The sequence below is a fragment of the Pteropus vampyrus genome, unplaced genomic scaffold (assembly GCF_000151845.1).
Source record: "Pteropus vampyrus isolate Shadow unplaced genomic scaffold, Pvam_2.0 Scaffold32, whole genome shotgun sequence".
NCBI lineage: Eukaryota > Metazoa > Chordata > Mammalia > Chiroptera > Pteropodidae > Pteropus > Pteropus vampyrus.
In genome coordinates, this window is record NW_011888813.1 from 7,307,455 (window position 1) to 7,315,108 (window position 7,654).

A 7,654-nucleotide genomic window follows, 5' to 3' on the forward strand; every position below is an offset into this window, starting at 1 on the left:
GTGTACAAAAGAAAGGATACAGATTGTTTTTGTCTAAAACAGCTGGTAGGCCTAGAATCTCTTCTTTCCTGCCCAGAACCTCCTTACAGGACTCCTTCATCAGCCATTGTGACTTCTGAGTTACTCTCATGGATCCTCTAGGAAAGTAGATGTCAAAAATTTAGCATGCTTCAGTATCATCCAAACAGTTTAGCAGAAGACGGATTGCTGGGCTCCAATCCCAGAGTTTCAGATTCTCTGTAGGTCTATGGAGGGAAAGGTGTCAGTGATGTATTAAAACATTGTAGCTTGAAGAGTTAAGTTTACCTTCAATGATATAACAGAGAAAATTTATTCACTACTACTTATCTATGCAAAGAAATAAGGTTATTTATTTTCTATAATTGATCTAACTTTCTTCCTAAGCCCCTACTCCACCAAATATCAAAGGGTGACTGGAGCTTTAAGTTGCCAATTAATAGAAATGAATACTCAGAGGAAGGGAAATAAGTCTGTTTCAAGAAGCCTCACCTTTTTCACGTAAATGTTCATATCTTTTATATTCTCCCTCTCTCTGTGCTTCTAAAATAATCTCATTTTGCTATTAGAGAAAGAATGGGGGGTATTATGACTTAGAGGTCTCTGTCAGTGGCATTGCCAGAGGATGACTGGTTGAATCTACTGAGGTGTCACAGGTGTCATCTCACCTCATAGTCTCAGATGTCACTTCTTCTGTGGCTGTTATCATCATGCTCGGTTGCCGATGTTTGCATTTGTGATTGTCTCCTCTTTCTGTAGCAGGCTGTTGGTCCAGCTCTTCTATTAGCATCTCTTGGTTCTATCAAGATAGGTGGTAACTTCTGCTGCCCTACATGTCATGCATTGACAAGTATCAGTGTAACTCAGCCTTCTACCCAGGCACCTTCTCCCCAACATGCAGTATAGTTGCTCCAATGGTGCATTGGATCTGGATCCCAGCCAGATTTCAAGCTTTTTTTTGGTAAGTTAACAACCTACCCCCAAGGCTTTTCCAAGGAAATCAAGGTATAATTTTCTCAAATTCTTCCTATTTGAATCTTCAGTTTTATAATGGTGAGTGTGAGGGAAACAGAGCCCTCACTGAATTTTTCTTTCATCATTTCTCTTCTTCTTGTTACACACCAAAGAAGCAAAGGGGGCTGGCTCCCCATTTTCTATCAGTGTTGGAGAGACAATTTCCTTATATCATATCCTCTTCATTCTTGAGGCAGCATTCATCCTGCCCCTTTTCCAGAGGCCACAATCATGGATGAGTGCAGGTGAAAAATGAATTCGTTAATAATGTAAGATACACTAGATGGCATTCAATATGCAAAACAACCCAGCCGCAGGGAGAAAGAGAATATAAAGGAGAAGCTACTTTGTTAGAAAAGATGGTTTATTCTGCTTAAGCAGTGTTGAATTGAAGTCTTTCCATCAGTCATCCAGATGGAGATAATCCAACAGAATTTGAGGATATAGATCTGGAGTTCAGAAATAAGATTGCACTTATTTCTGAAAATATAGATATAAGAAATAATTCTCCAAGTAATTCTTCAGATTGCCTGGCCATTTAATTAAAAGCAAAACAATCAGTTAATTAAAAGCTGTCTCCTTGGCTGGAACATAGTCACGCTAATTGGAGTGGTTTTACGGTCACGGTTTTGTTTTTTTTTTTGTTTTTTGGTTTTTTTTTCGGAATGTCAGACTAGTTAACTATTTTGACTATAACCCTGGAATATACTCTATGTTTAATAGTTAATTTTGACATGTGTAGTTTGGAGAATTAATTTCCTATGCTTAAATTATAGATAGTGACAGATTATAGTAGAAATGGTTCTATTTATTACAAAAGGGTGTGTTTCCAACTCACCCTGAGTTGAAACTGAAGAAGGAGCACATTTGTAATTACTTCTGTTAATAGTTTCAGCTCAAAATCTATTTCATGGAGGATTTGAGAAAGCATCTGATTGCATGAGAACCTTTCTAGAGTCTCCTGTCTTTGCTAAATTCTCATCTTCTCTCGGCTCTTTCTCCTCATTTTCTCCCACTCCCACCCCAGGCCAGGTTTTTGCTCTGCAAACCTGTTTTCACACAGCCACTTCTCAGATTTTTTTTCCTGGCTTTTCCATCGTTTTTATCCAACCTCTGAATGTTGGAGTTCCCCGGAGATCCACGATGAACACTTTCTTCTTTCTCTTATCTTTAGAGGTCTCATCCTGTCCCCGGATTAAATACTGTGGTAACCATCCCAATACCATCTACAGTAGATGACTTTCAGTTTATATCTCTAGCTCTGACCTCTGTGAACTGCAGATAGTTCAACAACTGCTTTCTTGGCTCAGAATTATAACATATCTCAAACTGAAAATATCCAGGACAGAATTCTTAATAGATCTCCTATTATTAGTCTACCCAGGCTGCCATGACAAAATACCACAGACTGTGTGGCTTCAACAATGGAACTGTATTTCTTCATTTTTTCTGGATACTGGAAGCTCAAGTTCAAGGTGCTAGCAGGGTTGGTGTCTGGTGAGGATTCTCCCCTTGGGGTGCAAATGACTGCTTTCCCGCTATGCCTTCACTTGGCCTTTCCTTGGTGCATTTGTGTGGAAAGAGACAGGGATTTATCTTCCTCTCTTATAAAGCCACTAATGCTATTTGATTAGGATCCCACCCTTATAACCTCATTTAACCTTAATTACCTCCTAAAATCCCTATCTCCAAATATAGTCACTTTAGGAATTAAGAGTTTCGACATATAAATTTGGGCGACGCATAACTCAGTTCATAGCCCCATCTCAGAACTCTGAAACTTTTGTTACATGGGGAGTTGAAAGCAGCTGTTACTACAATGATAATTCCATTCTCTGGTGCTTCTTCTTATAAGGACAATAATCCTATTGGATCAGAGCCCCACCCTCTGTCCTCTTTTAACTTCATTTTTTTCCTCTGAAGCCTTGTCTCTAAATACAGCTACACTGTGGGAATAGGGTTTTAATCTATGTATTTTGGGAGGACATGAGCATCAGTCCATTACATTGCCCCACGTTAAACCTTATCTTTCTATGGTCTTCCATTTCTCAGTAAACAAAGGCATTGTTATTAACTCCCATCCACATGCTCTTAGCTCTAACCTCACAATCTGTGGTGAGTGCCATTGTGTTTCACTTTCTCCACACCTGCCTCTCTATCTGTGCCTATTGCAATAGACTCTTAACAGGTCTCTTCTTCCACTCATGCTCATCTACAATTTGTACTTCAAAAACATAAAGCCAGTCATTCCACTCTCTTGCTTAGAGCCTTCCCATGCCTTTCATGTCACTCAGAATGAAATTCAGCATTTTTTGCACTGGTTTTGAGGTCCTACGTGATGTGTTAGGCTACCAATTGCAACTGCTCTGCTACCCTGTGTTGCTACACTCCACTTCTACCAGCCTCTGTATGAGTGCTCATGCTGCCGTCTTTCCAACTTCTCATCTGCTCATTTCTCTATCTGGAATGTTCTTTCCCCTGCTCTGTGCATGGTTTGATGCTTTCATTCAAGGCTTATGTGAATAGTTTCTGCAGCTGCTTCCACGTCTCCATCCTCCACTCACCTTTTAATCCCTTTTTTGAACCATTCACCTTGCATGATACCACTTTTTGATTTATTTATTCATTCGAGCATCATCTAGGCATTGGTTGTGCAACATGAAGGTCTCTCATGAAACTTACATTCTACTGAGGACAAAGGTAATGCACAAACAATTGAATGTACAGCATGAGGTCCCCTCTGTAGGAGAGGTCTTTTCTCACTACCCTGTCTAAACAAAAGTCCTCTTTCGCTTTTGACCCTTTGGCTCTGCACTTATCACCACCTTATGTGCTATTATACACTAGAATGTAAGTTCTCTGAAGGCAAGAGGTCAAAAACTTGTTTACTGGTCCTTGTCGTGATTCTGGTTTTTAAAATACTACTGAACACGTGGTCATAGTGTCTCAATAAATATTATCTGAGTTACTGAATGAGTCATTGCATTATTAAGCTAAAGAGAATATTATTATTCGATGCCTTACATCTTGGTGTAATTTCAAGTAATTGTTTTTTCTTATTTTTGATGTGCGAAACTCAAGCCGTCACAAGTTTTTAGAAAGTGCATTCAGCATCCACAGAGTCCTGAGGGAAGTTGGGTGCAGTTTACACCATTACAATAAAATTGGAATGAGAATAGAGAGGTATGAGCTCACTCCACTGCTTGTCCCCAGGGACAGGTTTATAGTGCAAATGTAGAGATGAAAACTAAGCTATTTTTTTTCTTGATTGCAATGAAAGACTCAATGTGCCCGAAAACCTGTTGCATATGTCTGTGGCTTTGTGAGGAAGTCACAGCAAGTTCACACTAGTTGATAGCCTCTTTTACAATTTCTAGAAATAATTGAAATATCCTTGGTTGTGCCACTATTTTTGCTGTTCCTCAGGTACATTTTGATCAGATGCAGAAAAGAAAACTAATTCCTCAAGCTTCAAAATTAACTGGTGAAGTCTCAGTGAAGCTTACCAGCTTACAAAGTGCTAGGAAAGCACCACTGTGTAGATAGAGTGTGATAGAAAATTTAAGTTATAAAATGAGTACATTCTTGTTTTTACTGTCAAGAACATATTACGCTTAATGGATTATAATGTATAAACATTCCCCTTTTAATCCATAAAGAAATTCTGATTTCAGAATACAACTCTCTCTATCTTTCACACACACACACACACACACACACACACACACACACACACACGGAAATAAAACATCTTAAGAATCAAGCACTGACAACTGCATTGTAATGGAAAGGTAGACACAAGCTACTACATGACGGCACACACTTCTGTTACGTTTTCTTACTTGGAAGTGGAAAATGAATCATATTGTTTTTGCCTTGATGAGAGAAACAGAGTCACTCATGGCAGCTGCATCAGGGCCTCAGCAATGTGACGAGGGTGGGTGGTGTTTTCACCAGCCCACCTCCCTCACCCGGCCTTAAATATTCCCTAGTAAGTAGACTTCCCAATACACTCAGTTTGAGAAATTCTCTACCTCACATTCTAACATCACTGCCAAACAAAGAACCCTCCTGGGGTGTGGCCCCATGGCTCTATGATCTGTGGCAAGAACTTGAAAAATGAGACCCATTTTTAAACTCTAAATTTTGCTTTATCACCACTGTCATCCCTGTATGTGTAGAAGTGGCTGGTGGTAGTTATGAGAGTGGCAAAGCCCTGACTTGACAAGATGTGACGGGCAATATTTTGAGGTGGCCTCAAGATTCCTACCTTTCTGGTGTGCACAACCGTGTATAATTCCTTCTCACTGAGGATGGGAGGAAACTGCCATTCACTCCTAACCAATAGAATATGGCAAAGGTGTAGAGATTTTTTTTTTTTTGTTTTTAAGTGATCACGTTTGACTTAGCAAAAGGAAGATTATTCTGGGTGGCCTTGACCTAATTGGGTGAGTCCTTTTCTGAAGCTAGAGACCCACTCTGTTGCTAAGTTTCAAAGAATCCAGATACCTTGACTTCTAAAGCTGCAACGAAATGAATCATGCCAACAAATCGAGGGAGCTTGCAAGAAGACCCTTTTCAGATCAAGCCCAGCCAGCATCTTGATTTCAGCCTTGTGAAATCCTGAGCACAGAACCTAAGTAAGGTGTGTCTGGACTCCTGACCTGCAGAACCTATGAGATAATAAACAGTGTGTGTTGTTCTAAGCTGATAAGTTTGTAGAAATTTATTATACACCAGAGAGAACAAATACACACAGGTACAGGAAGTTAGAAATGGATGCTGAGCAAAGACAAAAATTCAGAGCATTTGATATGCATTCTGCTATTAGGGCAAAAGAGAACTCCATGGAGGATACTGATGATATTCTGGATTTAGTGTCTCTGATAATTTGAAGATCTAGGTAGTGCTTTAGATGTATCTACTTATTTGACTCATAATATCATTTATGTAAATCTCACATTCTCATTCACTAAACCTACATTATTATTTTTCTTTTCTATATCCTCTAGACTGTGAAATTTATTTGTTTCTCAAGTATATAATGTACCACCATCTGGATAAAAACTGTAAAAAATCAATGATTTTGGAGAGTTTCAAATGTACAGATGTTTACTGTTGAATAAACTAACATTCTGGATGGTTGACTGATTTGAATTTGCTTTTATATGGATGTTTTGGGACCATGCTGACATATCACCTGAAGTTGTAGATAATGATAAGAAACCAGATTTGTTAGTGATGACAATATGTAATATGATAACACGAATTAGGATCTTTCTAAGCCTATGCTTATCTGTGTTTAATAGAATGTTTCTATTCATTTTCCTATGTCAGAGTTCACTATATATTTAAAGTAGATTATAACAACACTTACAGTCTTTCAGATAATTAAGACCCAGAAACTTTCTAGGATTTAGTGATTTTACATTAATCTCTAAATGTGTTACCCTTTCAGACATTTCTCATTACAAATAAATAACACTATCCCACTAATAAGAGCAACACTTTTTGATACAATGAATATCTGAGTTTTGAAGTGCTTCCATATATCCTATTTCAGGAAGAAATAATCTTTTCCTGCTGACAGTCACCTTGGGCCATTGAAAAGGAAAGCTTTTCTATGCATCCAGATTTATTTGTTTATTTATTTTGTGGCAGAGAAAAAGCACCAGTTTCCTACCGTTGCCTGTTCTTAGCGGATCCAGCGGCCTGATCTGTATGAGTGCAAAGAAACTGTAGGAAGAAGTAGCCCTACAGTTGGAAGAAGTGATCTTCCAACACTGGGTTCTTCAGCTGGAATTGCTGAGATTTGGCACAAAGTCTAGGAAGAGACTCTAGTTTGGAAAACTCCTGCCTTTAATTAATGATTGTGGCTCTATCTTGGGATAAATTTCCTTTGTTTAATGCTACACTTACATTTACAAATTGATTTTTAATATTAGTTTTGTTGAAACATTGTCTTAAGATAACATTTCTATGAAGAATGGGGAATTATATGTCCTTATTTTATGTTCCAAGTCAAAGTGCAATGACTGGTGTCCAAATTAATGGATAATTTGGTATCTTATACTTTATTAAATATGAAAGATAGAGGGTATTCATTGCAACTTAAATTTTTAAAAAATAAATGAAAAATTTTAAATCAATTATATAACTTAGAAAATATAAAATGTAATTTGTCATTAGTTATTAATACATAAAATGTAGATTTTATACTTTTCTATTTCATTAAAGATTTGAAATAGCAAATTTGTTTCAGGAGGTACATTGGTATATTCTAGTCATTGTATTATTTTCAAAAAATGAAACTTCTATATCTGGTACTGTTTTATTTAACAATTGTTTGAGATACTTTGTGTTCCAGGAGTGGTGCTATGTCCTTGACATTCGGAGAGAAATATGATGCACCTGATAGACACAGACTAGTGGAGGAAAATAGTACTTTCTGATAGGAATTAAATGAAGGTAACACAAATGACCTTTATAAGACACATTGTTTTAATCTATTTTTTGCGCTGATGTGGAAATGAGAAAAAAGGATGACTCACTTACCAGCAGTTAATCATGTTCAGTTAACTTGTATTGGCTAGTGGCCCTTTGGTATTTGGGTGGCATGCAT